At 37.0% G+C, this 18,740-nt stretch overlaps 1 pseudogene; it reads right to left on the reverse strand.

Moving 5' to 3' along the window:
- Positions 1-18,740, reverse strand: part of LOC149577863 (metal tolerance protein 11-like) — a 28,044-nt pseudogene continuing 9,304 nt past the window's right edge.

Genomic DNA, 18,740 nt, shown 5'->3' on the forward strand with positions numbered 1-18,740 from the left:
CTAGGAATTTTTGTTCCCATGCTCAAGTCTATGAGAATATTCATAGTCTAGATGCACAAAAGCCCATTCTATGTCAGGAAGAGATTCCAATTTTTCTTGAAGTGCTTCTCCAATGTCATGAGCATCCTATAAGGGCATATCACTGGGTAGCACAATGTCAACTTCAACAAAGAAATGAGACACAAATGTGCCAGCTCTGATAGTATCAATATGGCATATGTCTTTGTGATGATTCCAACAGAGATATGTGAATTTCTACAAATAATTAGGCAACACTATTTTCCCCACCAAAGAATTCACATTCTCCAAAATTGTGCTTGACCATGTCCTAATTGTACAGAGTGCTAACTGCACAAAAGACCCACTATCAGCTTTAGTATATCAAATTATACACATTAATATAAACTTGAAGCATAATTGGCATTGTTGTGGTCTCCACAACATAGCTAATAGTTGATCCTCAGATCTAGGATATTGTTGACATACATGTGGTTGACATCCCAGAAACATATAGATTACTCTTGAGCAGAGAATGGACAAAATGTCTTAGAGGATGGTTCTCTACAGATTTCACTCAATTATGGTTGCCATGGAAAGGTTTGAACAATCAAATCAAGATAGATGTTGAGCCCAAACTGAAAACAATGATCACGAATTAAAATGCCCCGAATGAGGTAGCATTCTTACAATCTAACTTGGGTTTGTACAAATTAATGGCATTGAACATGGTTCCAACCAAGACATATCAAGACCAAAATGAAGAACCTAAGGTGTCGATACCCAAAAGTGAGACCATGACACAATTCATAGAAAGTATGGTGACTATACTACATTGTTTAGGAGAGGAAGCTAACCCTAGTATCCTCCTCCTTCCAAGATTTTGTTGGTTGCACAAAGCTAGTCATTCAAAGTTCAAATGTTCACTATGCCAAGAAGTAGTAGCAAAGGTTTTGACACAAATAATGGAAAACAAGAGTACAAAGACTGCAAGTGATGGAATTATTGAAATTCAAGATTCAGTGAATTCATCCAACCTTATTGAACAAACTGAGGAGGAAAGTGAAGATCTAAATGTATCATACAGTGATACTTCTTCAGATGGTGGAGGTTTATCTCCTCCTCCTCCTGGGATGATTAAAGTTCAGAGAAGAAGATGATATGTTAAAGGTAAAGGAAGGATCTCAGTAGTCATTCATCCTAAACCTAAAGTTGAACAAATCACTGAGCTAATAGGGGAAATTTAGGAGAAGCAAGAAAAACACACTCTTCCTCTATCCATGGGGTATGAAGGAGATTCATCAAGCCCTACATGAGAAAAGTTACAATGGGTTCCCAAGAAACAATCGTTCAAGATTCAAGTAAAAGAAAAGTTAAGGACAAATAAGTACAAATTCAGAAAACCCAAGGAAAATGTAGTTTGGACACTCCACTTTGATGGTTCCAGATGCAAATTAGGAGCCCGTGTAGGTATTGAACTAATCAACCCAAAAGGTAGGTCTTATTATGCCGCATATTGATTGTAGTTTAGATGTACTAATAATGGTGCAGAATACGAAGCCTTGATTCGAGGACTTCTCTTTGCATTGGAAAAGGGAGTCACTGCTCTTATAATTGAAGGGGATTCTCAACTAGTGATAAGACAAGTAAAATCCATATACTCATGCAATGACACAAGATTAATCACTTAGAGGAAAAGGGTATGGGATATAATGGATGACTTTGAAGCTCTGAACATCAAATTCATTCCAAGAAGAAAGAATGTGGTAGCAGACGCCCTTGCTATTTCAGCTAGCTCTTTGCAACTAGTAGAAAGAACGAAGTTGAAAAGATTCTTGGTTGAATTAGTTGTCGTTCCTGCCATTCTTGACAATATCACAAACTTTTAGGTTTTTCAAGATGATCAACATATACTCGAGTTTATTATGTGTGGTCACCACTTCCAAGGACAAGAGATTGATGATACACCTAAAGACAAGCTCGAAGATGATGAGCTTGAGGATGATGATGGAATCCTTAATTTGAAAACCAACAACATTTTGAAAGGGATGGTTGAACTTGAATGCATCTTTGACCATGACGAATCAGCACTTAATAGAAGGGAAACTCAAGAGAAAGGAATTAAAGAATGTGACTCATACAATTAGGTATCGATGAGGAACCAAAAATGGTGCAAATAGGAAAAGCATGCAATCAAAAGGAAAGGGATGACAAGTTCAAGTTTCTCACCGAGTATAAAGATGTTATTGCTTGGAGCTATGAAGAGTTAAAGACTTATGATTCTGAGATTATCACACATGATATCCTATTGAAACCAAATGCTAAACCTTTTTGGCAAAGACAACGACTGGTAAATCCAATAATTGAACCACTAATTATGAAAGAAGTAAAAAAACTACTTGATGCTAAGATCATATTTCCTATCTATCATTCCACCTGGGTAGCAAATTTGGTCCCTGTACAGAAAAAGACCAGAGAGATTCACCTTTGTGTTGACTTTCATAACTTGAACTTGGCATCTCAGAAGGATAACTACCCTCTACCCTCATTAGATGAAGTGCTGCAAATCATTAATGGTTCAAAGATGATGTCATTCTTGGATGGTTGGTTAGGATATAACCAGGTGATGGTTGATGAAGAAGATAGGCTAAAGATTGCTTTCACAACCAAGTGGGGAACGTTTGCCTACAGAAGGATGCCTTTCGGGTTGATTAATGCAGGAGCTACATTTCAACGAGCAATGGATGAAGCTTTCAAAGGATTGATAAATAGGTGTATAGTCATATACATGGATGACTTGACTATCTTTTCAAAAGATCAAAGTACTCATATTGCTGATCTAAGGCAGGTATTCAATAGATGTCATAGGTATGGCATATCGCTCAATCCTAAGAAATGTTCATTTGGTGTTACTAAAGGAAAGCTCCTGGGACATGTCATTTCTAAAGTTGGAATTTCCATTGATCCAGATAGAGTTGAGTCTATTTTGAGGTTAGCACCTTCTCATAATCAGAAGGAATTGAAATCATTTTTTGGAAAGATAAACTTTGTATGCAAATTCATAAGTGGTTTCACAGAGATAGTCTGCCCCCTCAATGATTTACTCAAAAAGGGGGCTAAAACAGAATGGGTACTAGAGATAAAGAAATCCTTCCAAGATATCAAGGTTGCCATTTCCACAGCCCCAGTTTTGGTAAGTCTAGATTACAAGTTACCTTTCAAGATCTATTCATTTGCTTCTGAACATTCTTGCGCAGGGATCTTGATGCAAAAAAGAGAGGAGGATGAATGACCCATTGCTTTCATGAGTTGTCCTCTATGGAACACTGAGTTGAAATATTCAAATCTTGATAAAAAGTCCTTTACGTTAATCAAGGTAGTAAAGAAGTTCCATCACTACATACTCAAAAGTAAGGTGTATGCAATTGTACCTGACCCAGCAGTAAATATGCTTTTGATGTAGAATGAACTTGGTGAAAGAAGAGGAAAGTGGATGGCAATACTTCAAGAATTTGATCTAGAGATTCAACCTATACGATTAGTTAGAGGCCAAGGATTATCCAAAATGATCATTGACAACCAAGAAGGAAATCAAAAGGAATTTAAATTTGATGATGAAGCTGATGAAGATGATCAAAAGAAGATGGTTGTATCACAAGTTGATATTAGTCAAGGTGTGGTGATAGATGTGTGGTACCAGGATATTGTCTATTATCTCCTACAAGATCAATGCCCCAAGTGGATGAATAGTTCACAACGTAGGGAACTTAAGATGAAATGTGAGTCTTACAAGTTACTTGGTAACAAGTTGTATAAAAGGAACTATGAAGGGATTTATTTGAAATGCTTAGGAGATAAAGAAGCTAAGGATGTCCTAGAACATTTTCATGATAAGTATGGTACGGGGCACGGTTCAGCAGAAGCAACAGCTCACATGATTTTAAGATCAGGTTATTTTTGGCCCTCAATATTCAAGGATACTTTTGAACATGTGTGTTCCTATCATACATGCCAAACTAGTGCTAACAAAGACATGCACCCAACAATGCCATTGCAATCGGTATATGAGGTGTGCCCTTTCACAAAATGGGGAGTGGATTTCATTGGCCCAATAAACCCACCATCATCAAATGGACACACATTCATCCTTACAGCTATGGATTACTACACATGATAGATGGAAGCAGAGACTTTCAAAAATTGCACTGCTAAGGTGGTGATAGACTTTTTGGAAGAACATATTGTTACTAGATTTGGAATGTTGTTCGCTCTTGTATGCAACAATGGATTTGCATTTGCATCTTCATTCTTGACACAATGGTCATTTGAAAAAAAAGTCATCATTAGATTCTCCTCAAATTACTACCCACAAAGAAATGGGGTAGCAGAGTCTACAAACAAGAATTTAATCATTGTGATAAAATGAATGCTGAAGGAGAACCCTAGGGATTGGCATACACAATTGAAATATGCCTTGTGGACAGATCGGGTTAGAGTGAAAAAGGCCTTGGGTAATTCTCCCTATCTACTTGTTTACGGGCAAGAACTGGTATTCTTGCTCAATCTCAAGATTCTTGTTTTAAAATTCATGAGTGGGTATGCTAATGACACTGACAGAGTACAAATCCGATTGATGAATCTTATGGAAATGGATGGAAAATGAACAACTGCATTAGAACACATGGCTAAACATCAAGCCATGGTTAAGAGATGGTTCGACAAGAGGGCCAAGATAAAATTCTTTAGGATTTTTGACCTAGTCCTACTTTGGGATAAGGCGAAAGAAAAGCCGGGAAGCCATACCAAGTTTCAATGCTTGTAGACAGGCCCATATCAGATTGTAGAAATTCTCAGAGAAAACACATTTAGGCTAAGTTCCTTACAGGGGAAGTTTCTACCTTTGCCCGTAAATGGGCAATTTCTGAAACATTATTTTGAAGCCTAAGAAAAAAAAAAAACCAAAAAAATAAAATAAAATTAGTTAGGTTTCATTTCCACATGTAGATTAAATTTTCATTTCTGCAAGAGTGTTTACTTCTGCAAGTGTGTTTCCTTTTTTCTAAGTTGTGTGTTTGCTTTCAATCGTGTGTTTTCTTTCAAAGTTAGGTCAGTCCTAGGGGGTAAGGTGTACTTGGAATTTTTTCTCGAGATTTCATTAACCACTTTTTGGTCCTAATTTTAGGAGGAGGTATTTCTTTGTCAAAATATTTGGACGATTGTTTGTTTTATACCAACCAAGCAACAAACATCTCTTGTGGAATTTAAGGAACTTTCAGTCTAGAAATCAGAAGCCTAGACTAACAATCTCTCAACACTTTGCAGATTTAAAGATTTGATTGTGTTAGGTGTTGTTCAATTTCAAGTCAAAGATGACAAGAAATGATCCAAATTCTGACTAGTTCAAATAGGAGGGGTCTCCTCAAAAGGTTGCTAAGATCATTGTTTGGCGTAAGAGTTTCCTTAAAAAGTTCTAAAAGAGGAACGCAAGGGATGTTCATAAGAGATCAAATCCAAGAAATGACACCAATGTTCTGGCTACACAATCTAAGCGTAGTCAAGATACAAAATAAAAAAGAAAAAAGAAAAAAGGGACAGTGTTAAGTCAGAAGGATTCTACCGATCTGAAATGGCTAGAGATGTGTTACAAAACAAAGCGCCTTGCAGTCAAAAGTATTGTTTCATCAAAAGTAATGTTTTAAATGATATGGATCAATTATGAAAAAGGCCTACAATTGAAAGAACGTGGCATCCCGCCAAGAGCCCTCGAACTGATTCTCTTATCTGGTCAAGCAATTGATGAACAAAGAGCCTTCATGGAAATTCCAAATGAATGAGCTAGGAGGGGTGCAAGATTGTTTTGAGTTGACAGAGGACTTTGATTGATGACATCCTAATATGTCAAAGAGAATGAATACACAATGCACACACCGAGTTTGAAGGTTTAGACTTCAGAAATTTGGATTGCAAGGTCATCTGAGATATGCTTGAGGTGTTTGAAGTTCGATTGGTGTTTGACATACAGTGGAAAAATGTTTGCTGATGAAGAAATGCCTTGGTCATTTCTTCCTTTTTTCGGGGCTATTTGTTGTGGTCTCCACAACACACGACCCATTCCTTACTAGGAATGGGGACCCCCTACTTTTTTTTTACTCCCAAACTCATAGTTTAAAAGTTGGGAGAAGAAAACTCGATTAAAGTCAAAAAGTCAAAAAGTTAAAAAGTCAAAAAATAAAAAAATCTCACATGTGCATGCATATCGAGGTGCATGCACTTTGCAAAGACAAGGAAGGAAGGGAGGTTATAAAACCCCCTTCCTCCTTTTTTCACTTCATTTTTTTTTAAGAGTGCTTAGAGGGAAAGGTATGAAACCTCCCCCCCCAATGTCCATGTAGTCTTCGTGCTTGCGCGCTCACGTGACCAAGAGAATAAGTGTGCGGCATGATGCTGCGTGCACCCTTTTGGATGCACATGCATCATCGTAGTGCCTTTTTGAGCTATGCGCAATGCTGCACTATTGTGGCACCTTTCTAGGAGTGCGCACGCAGCGTAGCGCTATTGTTGCACCTTTTTGGGCACATGATGCCGCCATTGCTGCCACACCCTTCTATGCACACGGTGCAACATTGCCATTGCGTGCGCCTTCTAGACCACACGTGGTCACCACTGCACGCACCTTTTGGGTGTGCATGCGCAGTCACTACCGCGATGCCCTTCTGGATGCACGCGCGTGAATGAGCTGGGAGGGGTGGAAGATTGTTTTGAGTTGACAGAGGACTTTGATCGATGACATCCTGATATGTCAAAGAGAATGAATACACAATGCACACACTGAGTTTGAAGGTTTAGACTTCAGAAATTTGGATTGCAAGGTCATTTGAGATACGCTCGAGGTGTTTGAAGTTCGGTTGGTGTTTGACATACAGTGGAAAAATGTTTGCTGATGAAGAAATGCCTTGGTCATTTCTTCCTTTTTTTGGGGCTATTTGTTATGGTCTCCACAACACACGACCCATTCCTTACTAGGAATGGGGACCCCCTACTTTTTTTTTACTCCCAAACTCATAGTTTAAAAGCCGGGAGAAGAAAACTCGATTAAAGTCAAAAAGTCAAAAAGTCAAAAAGTCAAAAAATAAAAAAATAAAAAAATCTCACATGTGCATGCATATCGAGGTGCATGCACTTTGCAAAGACAAGGAAGGAAGGGAGGTTATAAAACCCCCTTCCTCCTTTTTTCACTTCATTTTTTTTAAGAGTGCTTAGAGGGAAAGGTATGAAAACTCCCCCCCCCCCATGTCCATGTAGTCTTCGCGCTTGCGCGCTCGCGCGACCAAGAGAAGAAGTGTGCGGCATGATGCTGCGTGCACCCTTTTGGATGCACATGCACCGTCGTAGTGCCTTTCTGAGCTATGCGCAATGCTGCACTGTTGTGGCACCTTTCTGGGAGCACGCGCAGCGTAGCGCTATTGTTGCACCTTTTTGGGCACGTGACGCCGCCATTGCCGCCACACCCTTCTGTGCACACGGTGCAACATTGCCATTGCGTGCACCTTCTAGGCCACACGTGGTCACCACTGCACACACCTTCTGGGTGTGCATGTGCAGTCGCTGCCGCGACGCCCTTTTGGACGCACGCGCGTGACCGCCATCGTGCCATGCCACCACACCCTTTGGGCCCCTGCCGTGTTTCAAACCCCATTTTTTTTTTTAATTTAATTTTTTAATGTCAAAAACCAAAAATTAAAATAATTTAAAAAAAAAAAAAAAAAAACACAACAAATTAAATAAGTGCTAGGAGATCTTTTTTTTTAATGTTTTATATATCCAATAATTAATCATTCTTTTTCTCTTTGTGACATGCAAGTAATATAATCAAATGGCATCCACATCTGGATCAACAACAAAGCCAGTTGCGTACAAGTTCCAAGGTGTAACCTCAAAGTCACGATTGCATGATGAACACTCTGAGATCAAAGACATAGAACTTGGACACACGAACTTGGGAGAGTTTTTGAGGGTTTGTAACAACCCAACTGAAAGATCTTCTTTGAGATCTGCCATAATACAGTTTGGATTGGTAAATGCAGCATCACATCCTGGGACCGTTCAGTTAGCTGAATTGATTATGACCTTATGTCGACATTTTGTTCCTGAGGAAAGGGTGGTAAAGAGCATCGCTAGGAAAATGGTCTTAGATCTACGACCTGATAATATCGAGAGGGTTTTTCACCTACCTAGAGCTGATTAGTTTATTAGGCTTTCATATGAAGTAGCCAAGAGGTGGCATAAGGATTATCACTAGGAGGCCATCGACGTCATATATTCCTCATACTTCATTAAGAAGCCATCTCAAGGAAAGACAATTAGTAAAGTAGATATGACTCGACTAGGGACTGTATTGAGATAAAGTTGGTGAAAGGCCTATCTTAAATACAGAAATTGATAGAGAGGAAGGAGATGATATTAATCATTGAGCAAGACATGTCATCAGGATGACAAAGAGTTGGATCAAGAAACCCTTTCCAATTGATCCAATTCTGGACACAATGATATTCCATGCACATGCTCACCCAAAAAGGGTAAAGGGGAGGAAAGTCATAGTTCCTATCCTTGTGCTCCAATTTCCTATCAGGCTAGAAATAGTCTACCAGATTGATCACCCAGTGGGATACTACCATCCTTTAGAGAAGAAGAAAGAAAATAGTAAGAGAGCCTCTCCTCAGAGGATCCAGATAGAGCATGTTGAAGAATAGGAACCTTCACAGCAACATGAATCTACTCCCTAGGACCCCCGAGACCTTGGAATTTCTCATATCCAAGTTGATTTTCCATTGCCTCCTATTTTGTCAAGCCAACAAGAAGAGGGAGAGATTCCAGAGAATCCATTCATCCGATGCATGAAGAGCTCGTTTCTCCTATGGTTCCATAGAAGCAAAGGAGGGTTAAGGTTAGAATGAACAAGAGGCAGAGAGTTCATAAAAGATTAGTGCCTAATCCATCTATTCTTGAAACCATTCCCAAGGAAGAATTAGATGAGGATGAAATAGAGTAAGATGGGGAGGAAGAGCAAGTGCCTCTACAAGGGAGAACCTGACTGGCCAAAGCCATAGAATTGGAAAGAAAGAAGAATGTCACAAATACCCCACCACCCCCCAAGCTAAAATGGTAGAGCTCTCTTCTTTAGAAGATGAAATACAATGATGGGTGAATGAGAAAAGGGAGCTAGGTGATGATATTATCTCCATTCAAAATTTTGATTTCATGCCAGTGTTTATAGAATTGGTTGGAGATAAGATTAGAGATACTCCTACAAGTGAATTTTAACAGCAAGATTGGACGCAGATGCCACCTAAGACACAAGGTCCTCATCCAATGCCCCCATCTTCACCTCAGGCTATGATGGTAGATAAGGTTTTAGTGACACCTCCACCTCCAACTTCAGAGGAACATGTTCAAAAGGAATCATCATTACAAGGAGAACCAGAACCAAGGGTTACTAGTGAGCCATCAAAAGAGGCACAAGTAATGGAATGTATACAACAACCTTCTCAAGAAGTTGAGGATCAAACTATGGTATCTATAGAAACTGAGACTATAGAAGAAGAACCCTCACAATAGGAAACTCCAAGAAAAAGTGACAAAGGGAAGGAAGTAGTTGAAAACATCCCTTCATCATCTAGAGCCAAGGTTACAGAAAGACATATCTCGAGGTGGTTCCGAAAGGAAATAATGAGAAGTGCTAAGCATCAATTCCTTTCTTTAGAGGATGATATTCATGCCATTACAGAGATTTTGAACAAGCCTAACTCTCAATTATAGGATGCAACACCATTTTCATTCAGTACTACTAGACTCAGAACTAGGACTTATTTGCACAGGTGGCTCACCCTCCGAAAGGTATAGATGAAGAAGTTGTCAGCCTTCAGGACTATGAAGTGAAGGATATCATGTTAGGGAAGCGTACATAGGATACTTCTTGACAGATGATGACTATGGGAGTCAAAGAGGTTCTTAACCATATGGAACGTGATGAGATTGAAATCAGAGCACTTCAAAGGCAAGTTGTGATCTTGAAAGGATATCTAGCTGAAGTTATTGGTCCTCTTGATTTTGAACACCCTGAGGAGACTTTGACTACCATTCTTAAAGAAGGGGAAGGTGTAAAGCTCAGTCCATTCTTATGAGCTTGTTAGGATTGGTGAGACAACCTTGAGGATAGGGGTGTCACTACAATTATAGGAAGTCTAAAGTTATTACATACTAAACAAGATAATGTTGATAAGATCATGGCAATTTTGAGATAGGACTTTAGTATTATGGATGAGGTATGGGTTTCGAGCAAGGATTTACAAACTCTACAGGCCATAAAAGGACAAAGGTACTGCATTCTGATTGATGTATATACTGGAGAAGAGCTAGACATGATAGATGATTGGATAGAAAAGATTGTAGAGGGAAATAAAGTGATGAAAACATTGCATGATGAGATACATAGGCTCAAGGACCAAGCTCGAGAGCGAATTTTGGAAGTAGAAAAGTTATATAGTGATGCATGCTTGGATATTTTTGAGGACGATGAACAAGAGAAGCTTTTACCAGTTGAGGTAGTTGTTGAAAACTTTAGAAAGACTTTAGAGGAAGCATCCAGTGATGAAGACATCAGACAAGCCTTCAAGATAGAAAAAGCATTGTTAGAGTTGGATACCAAACTCAAAGATTTTGCAGAAACTCGAATTGAGGTGGACAACTACAGATAGAAGGTCAAAGATAAGTATGAGGCTTTGGATCTTCTTGATGCTGCTAAGATTACTAAGATTATAGAGAAATTCAAGGGCAAACATCCAAACATATCTTTAGGATAAAGATGAGCAAAACCCAGATGCCAGAATTTCAATTTTGACACTTAGTAGAATTTTGAGATTTTGACCCAGTTGAGGTCTGTAGCTCTGCAGGTCCGCAGTTCAGAGGTGCGCCGACAGTTGACTGCTAGTTCCAAAAATAGCACTTTCCATGCATTGGAAACACCTTTTGATGGCAAGTTAACTCTGACACACATCAAGTAAAGGGCCAACTTCTATTTTTGGTGTCTCCATGCACTTCTACTTCGACTGATGACTTTCTCCTACTTTTTCTCTCATGCTTTCATTATTTTCGACATGTAAAGGGCTCATACATCCAAATAATGAATAAAATGTGGATGGAGTCCCTCTAAGCACTAGTTAGATTACTAGTTTGTATATATTTAGTTTTTTTTAATGTTTTAAAAGCATTTTATTGCATCAAGATATCTCTCACTCTCAACACAAATTGAGGAGATGATTTCTTATAAATACCCCATTGTAAAATGTAAAAAAGGCCACCGTTATTATGCAATAAAATTATGCTTTTGGTGCTAGCATTTGGAGTGTAGTTATTCTTGCCTGAATGTGTCATTATTTTGTGAATTTTATTCATGGGATTGTGATTGAACCAAAGGTTTATTGCATTGTTTCTGGTTGTGTGATCTTTTAGTTCTGGTGTTTGCTATAGATATATGAATTCCATTGATGTAATGAGCTTGAGAAGAGATCATTTAATTGTGTCTACATATCTTTTTGTCTCGCATGAGTGCACTTTTCGTGGCCTAACGATTTGATGAAGAGTGAAACATCATTCAATTTGTTAAAGATTCTCACTGACGATTGCATCAGTGGATTCTAGGAAGTGCTACTTCTATTTTCATTGGTTCCCTACTGATTTCTTCAAAGGTTTAACTCGCAATGTGTTGTGTTCTGTAGCTTATGTCCGTTTAGGAATTTCAATTTCAAGTTATTTGATTTCATGTTATTTTATTTTATTTTCATTATTTGCTTTGCTAACTCCCCCTATTAGAATAGGACCTCATAGTAGTTGCATTGTTAGAATTGCATTCATTGAAAAATAGAAAATACAAAAAATATCGTTCTTTCAGTGTGATATTTAGAGACAGCGAATAGATTTTACTTGATTCCAAGGTAAAAGAGTTTTGGAACCAACAAAGGCCTCCTCGTGAACATTCACATTTATCTTCTACTGAGCGGATTTTGGTACGTCCCAAGACAAACATTGAACCTTGGAGTGAGTCCTTAAAAAGATTTTCTTTTCAAGAGAGGAATTACACTATGGATTCCTGCCATTGACCTCATGCAAAATGAATGCCCAACAGGCATCTTCTCGGAGGAAGCCTGGTAATCTGTATTTTGGCTTTAGTGATCACAAGATTATACATCCTTCTTGCTACTACCACCACACAAATAACTTGATAGACACTAATGATCAAGTTTAAATAAAAAAGAATACATCCTCTTCGTTATTGTGCATGCCTGCAGCTGTTATTATTCACTAGCATTCTAAATACTTCTAGGATATAATAGGTTTATAAAAAGGGCAGAAGATGTTGGGAAAGTTAGTTAAACTATACAACTTATCATAGACATCTAGGAATTTCCATTCCCTTGCTCAGGTTTGTGAGAATATTCATAGTCTAGATGCACAAAAGCCCATTCTATGTCAGGAAGAGATTCTAATTTTTCTTGAAGTACTTATCCAATGTCATGAGCATCCTATAAGGGCATATCACTAGGTAGCACAATGTAAACTTCAACAAATAAATGAGACACAAATATGTAAGCTCTGACGATATCAATATGGCTTATGCCTTTGTGATGATCCCAACAGAGATATGTCAATTTTTGCAAATAGTCAGGCGACACTATTTTCCCCACCAAAGAATTCACTTTCTCCAAAGCTATGCTTGACCATGTCCTAATTGTATAGAGTGCTAAATTCACAAAAGACCCACTATCAGCTTTAGTATTTCAAATTATACACATTAATATAAACTTGAAGCATACTTGGCATCTGCTTGGAGGAAGCCTGGTAATCTATATTTTGGCTTTAGTGATCACAAGATTATACATCCTTCTTGCTACCACCACCACAAAAATAACTTGATAGATACTAATGATCAAGATTAAATAAAAAAGAATACATCCTCTTCATTATTGTGCATGTCTATAGCTATTATTACTCACTAGCATTATAAATGATTGTTATCAGTGTTACCATCTATAAAGACAAAAGTCTATATCCCTATATGTACATACAAAGAGAGGTTAGATATGGTAATCTTGAAGGAGCCAACTAGTATTATCTATAGTCATGTGCTCTAAATACATTGTATACATACATATGCCTTGCAGTAGTCATTACTATCATCTTTAAGGAAATGAAACCCCAATACTATTATAAACAAATAAGATCTCTAGAATCAAGTAATGCAAATGGTCACATCTACTTGGACTCTTTAAAACAACTACTAATTAGTGGAAAGTGGAAACATATTCTATATTTGATGTGGGTTATACGAGTTAGCTAGGAGCACATATATAGACATTATTTGGCTTTATTAACTATGTAGGCATTATTGTAGAAAATCAAAATGTGAAGTATCCTATGTTACAGTGTAAAGTAAAAGGTTAGAGAAGTGCTTACCACTATTGCTCCAGTTGGATCAATCCACCAGTAAAATTTACTTCCAAGAACTACAGCGGTGAGACCAATTGAACTGGTGATGACATCAAAGAAATGATCTTGGGCATATGCCTTTACTATATCATTTGTAAAAGTCCAACAATAGATTACAAGGACCAACTTCACAACAGTAATTGAAACCATAATTCCAATAACCCAGAACCACCTATCTCCTTCAAACAATACACCTCAGTTCTGCATAATTTAGGAATGAAGTTTGTGTAAGAGTATTACTTATTTGTAATATGCAAAGTAGTTCATTTAAAAGAAAATACACTAATGATGGAACAGATGGAAAATAGCAGAACAAAAGTAGAATATTTGGTGCAGAACAAAAGCATACTCCATATCACATTTAAGCCCAATATTTTACAGCTCCAAAATAATGACCAGAATAAACAAGTATAAAACTTAACTTTTAGGACAAGGAAGTATGCCTTCATTTTGTTCACTTTTGCATCACTGGCAAACCATGTAAATCAGGCCAAGTAAAACTCAACATCAAGGATTTCCATGAGTATTTTCATTTTTATCCACTTACAGAATTTTTCATAAAATAGAAAGCTAGAGCTTAAGCCACTTATACCATGTAATTCCTTCAAAATAGTGAAGGGGGTTTACTAATCCACAATATTAACACTCCCCTGATGATGTTGTATTTAAGAACATACATATGGCCTCCAACACTTGAATATTATTTTAACTTAGCAAAACCATGTTGTTTAAAGGATTTAAATCATGAGCGCAAAATTGTATCTATGGTTGTAATTATGTCCAATAAAATATACTATATTTGCAGTAATAGGATACAAAGCTAAACAAGTGACCAAAAAAGCATCTAATATATCTTCCATGTTCATGAAAAGTTCAAATCATCACGAGAACCATTAGGGGGAAATATATATCTTGTTCTTAAAGGTATATCCTTGAATGGGGAATTTACCTTTGAAACAAGTTGTCGAATAGACTCTAACACAATCTACAGTCCCAACGTAACAATAACTGAAGCAAAAACTAGAATTCCCTACACATGGAGCATTCTATTATGAATTAACACTAAATTAGTGTTGGACAATTCACAATGCTCATTCTTTGAGCAATTAATACAGACCATGACAAAAAGAATATGAACATTCACACATCAATGAGTAACCATAGCAATAGAAAACACAAACTACAATGAACAATCTAAAACAATTTCTTACATTAATCAAGAATAGAATTCATCTTCAGTTATATTGATATCTACTATGAAATTACTCAAAGATCTTAATGAGTCTCATCCTAATCTTATTCATAAATTAAAATGAAACCCCCATTACTAAGGATGCACGATAACACATAAATGCAATTTGAAACAATAAAACATCAAGTTGCAAAGGTTAAGGTTAAAAAATAGTAACATCTTTGAATTTTGGATTTTGCAATGAAAAAGTTTCCTATATGGATGCTTCCCTATTACATGGGATCTCTTATCAAATCTCAAATAAGAAACCAAAGGATAAGAATTGAAGAGGCCATGAGAAGAGCTTAAAGTACATAATATATAACAAGCACAACTAACAAGTGGAAAACCTAATTAATAACCATCAAAGTTGCATAAGTTTTAGGTGATGATATTTAAATACCTAACCTTTTAGGTGATGATATTTAGCTATCTTATTCCTTAACTATATTAATACTAATATCATGTTATTTCTTCCCTAATTTTTATCTAGAGCATTTTGGTGAATATTCAAGATACAAAAACTGGGGGTGAAACAGTAGTAAGAGCATTACCTTCAAGGATGAATGGGTTTATACCTGTGTGAATTTGTAAAAAGTGATCTTTTCTTTTTTTAGTAGATTGTCCTTTATCCATAAGAAAATGATATACCTAGATAAGTAGGCATATTGATATACCTAGGAACTGGCATTATGTGATGGGACTCAGCCAACAATATATTTGTACCAAGTATAGTGCACTGTAATAGTATTGTTCATACAATGTTGATATTTACTCAAGAGGACTATTTTTATTTAGTTTTATTTGCCAAGTTTCCTTTTTAGTTTTATTTTGTGCTGGTGATGCTTCAGACTCAAATGCCTACAAATGCTTCATGCAGTGTCCAGTCTCAAGCCCTAATCACTAGGCAAGCTCCTAGCTCTTGTTACAGTTTTCTTATTGCAATGTCATATCTAGTTTGCATGTGATTCTACTAACCTAAAGGATTCTTAACCACAAACAATAGTAGTCTCCTCTGCCCAAGATAAAACAACTTTCTTTGGATTTAAACAAGAAAATCACAACAGCATTATTAGTGAGGATTTGTGTTTGCTTGAAAACTTCTTATCTAAGAAAGCCTTCCTAAGGGTTGTGAGCTTGTCTATTTCTGTTGGAAATATAGATGAATTAACTGAGAGGGGAGGGGTGAATCAGTTACCAAATTAAATCAATTCCAAAATAAATCCCTTAGATGTCTTTATATACTGTTGATACTCAGTAAACAATGTAGGAAAACTGTAACTCGATAGATTAATTAATTACTATTTATCTAGCATTCATAGTCATTAATATGCTTGCAAAGATTAAAATAAATGAACACAAAAGACACCAAATTTAACGTGGAAACCCAATATGGGAAAAACCACCAAGTAACTAGTCACCAATTTTCACTCTTCTGAAGTGAGCCCTATTAGGAGCCAACCCTATTAAAGGTTACAAAACACACTATTAGGTGTGACCTTGTTAGAGGATTTAATCACCCTGTTAAGAGTGGCCTGGTTAGAGGTATTGAGAACAATTCAACTGAACTGTCAGCTTATTAGAGGATTTAAAAAATGGCTGTTAAACCAACTCTGTTAAGAGATTCTAGATTCACTATTACAATGATTAGAAAGAAACAATGAGGTGACCTGAATGATATGCAACTTATCTTTTTCTGATTACAGATCTCTGTTATGCTTTTACTGGATCCTAGCTGATCGAATACAACTTTGTATTTCCTCCAGGATATCTAATCCTTCATCAGAGTTTTTTCAATTCGCTTATTCCATCCTTATCCATATGCTCATTTTCACATTCACACACTAATTCACAACTTGAACATCTATATATATACCTTTCAGATTATCAACTCGGCTTAAATATAGGTTCCAATAACCAAAAAAAAATCATTACATCAGTCGGCCGCATGAAGCAATTAAACTTAATATCAAAATAGTAAAATCCTTTTCTGACCGACCAAGCTCAGTAACCACTGCTCCAGAATGGTTTTCTAGTGTTAACCAAGTGAAGCTCAGTAAACAATGCAAACCTTACAGAAATCCTTTGGAGACCGAGTGAGCTCGGTTAGCATTGACCTTCCTTTGTTGACCATGTGAGCTTGGTAGACATTGAATTTCCTTCATTAACCTTGGGAGCTCGGTAGACATTAACTTTCCTTTTTTAACCTTTTGAGCTCAGTAAATACTAACTTTTGCTACAAAATCCTTTGATGCCCGAGTGAGCTTGGTAAACATTAACTTTTCTTTTTTAACCTTGGGAGCTCGGTTAATACTAACTTTTGCTACAAAATCCTTTGATGCCCGAGTGAGCTCGATAAACATTAACTTTTCTTTGTTAACCTTGGGAGCTCAGTTAATACTAACTTTTGCTACAAAATCCTTTGATGCTCGAGTGAGCTCGGTAAACATTAACTTTTCTTTGTTAACCTTGGGAGCTCGGCAGACTCTGTCTGATGACTGATATGACATTTGTGTAACATCAAAGACAATACACAATTAACAATTGTATCTAACAATTTCTCCTTTACGTCAAAGGTTCAATGCAAGCATGTTGCTAAGAGCCTGCCCAAGGTTACAAATGCAAAGTGAACTAGTTTTTTATTACCTCTTTTATTAGAGTAGATTTACTTGTGGGGTGTAGAGAACATGGAGAGCTTTCCTTAGATGACATTTCATGGAGGTAGTCAATAAAACAATTCAAATGCCTTACCTATGATTCCACATTTTGTATGCATGTCTACCAGGGCAGTTGCAACTTAAACAAATATATTCTCTCAATATATCTATTTTGTGCATATCCAACAACCATGGCTTTTGATGACCACATTACGTTCAGGCATCCTGTCAAATAGTTCACATGACTTATCTATGCTTCCATTTTGCAAGCATGTCTCCCAAGGAAAATGCTACTACTTCATCTACATCATCTGAGAAAATCCTTTATGCTTTGATGGATGCCTATAGCTTATCCCAAATCTCTCATTCAACAATTATGAGATGATCAATCAAGAGGAAACAATTGAGAGCTTAGAGTGACACAATTTTTAGATGATCATATAAAATGAAATGGGCGTGTGAGTAGAAAGAAACTAGAAAAACATTGTGTAAAAATGATGGCATGAAATGGATCATTTTGGAGCACTCAACATAGACACCTAGCATTAAGTACATATCATCATTCGAGATCAAATGGGTGTGTGGGATTATATGCATAGTGAATAATAAAAGAGGGAATTGAACCCTCCCTAAGGCTCACACTTGTTGAGGTCCACTTCAGAAATGGCCCTTCCTATGAAATTGTTGTGTAAAACCTTTCTAATGAGATAATGTGTTATGAGCTCTTCATCAGTGGGATGGAATGTGAATCCAGGAGGCAGTTGTGCATCACCCATATCATGACTATAACTAAAGTTAAGAGAATTCAATAGTAGAGGCTCTTAACTTTAGTTACAGTCATGATATGGGTGATGCCCAACTACCTCCTAGATTCACATTCCATCCCATTGATGAAGAGGTCATAACACATTATTTCATTAGAAAGGTTTTACATAACAATTTCACAAGAAGGGTCATTGCTGAAGTCGACCTCAACAAGTGTGAGCCTCAAAAAAAATTTGACCAAGCATTGGTTGAAATTTTGACCAATGCCTAGTAGTTTTCTACGAAGCATTGGTCAAAATTTTGACCAATGCATGGCTATTTTTGACCAATCATTGGTCAAAATTTTGACCAATACTTAGCAGTTTTTGACCAAGCATTGGTCGAAATTTTCACCAATGCTTGGCAGAACTTGTGCCAACATTTTTGAAAGGTTTTGGCCAACATATTGGTCAAAATTTTGACCAACTAGTAGGTTGGTAAAAATTTTGACCTAAAATTTTTTGACCAATGGGTTGGTCGAACTTGGTCAAGATTTGGTCAAAAATTGG

This window comes from Cupressus sempervirens, chromosome 1, assembly GCF_028749045.1.
Source record: "Cupressus sempervirens isolate cs-2001-9-10 chromosome 1, ASM2874904v1, whole genome shotgun sequence".
In the NCBI taxonomy this organism is placed as follows: domain Eukaryota; kingdom Viridiplantae; phylum Streptophyta; class Pinopsida; order Cupressales; family Cupressaceae; genus Cupressus; species Cupressus sempervirens.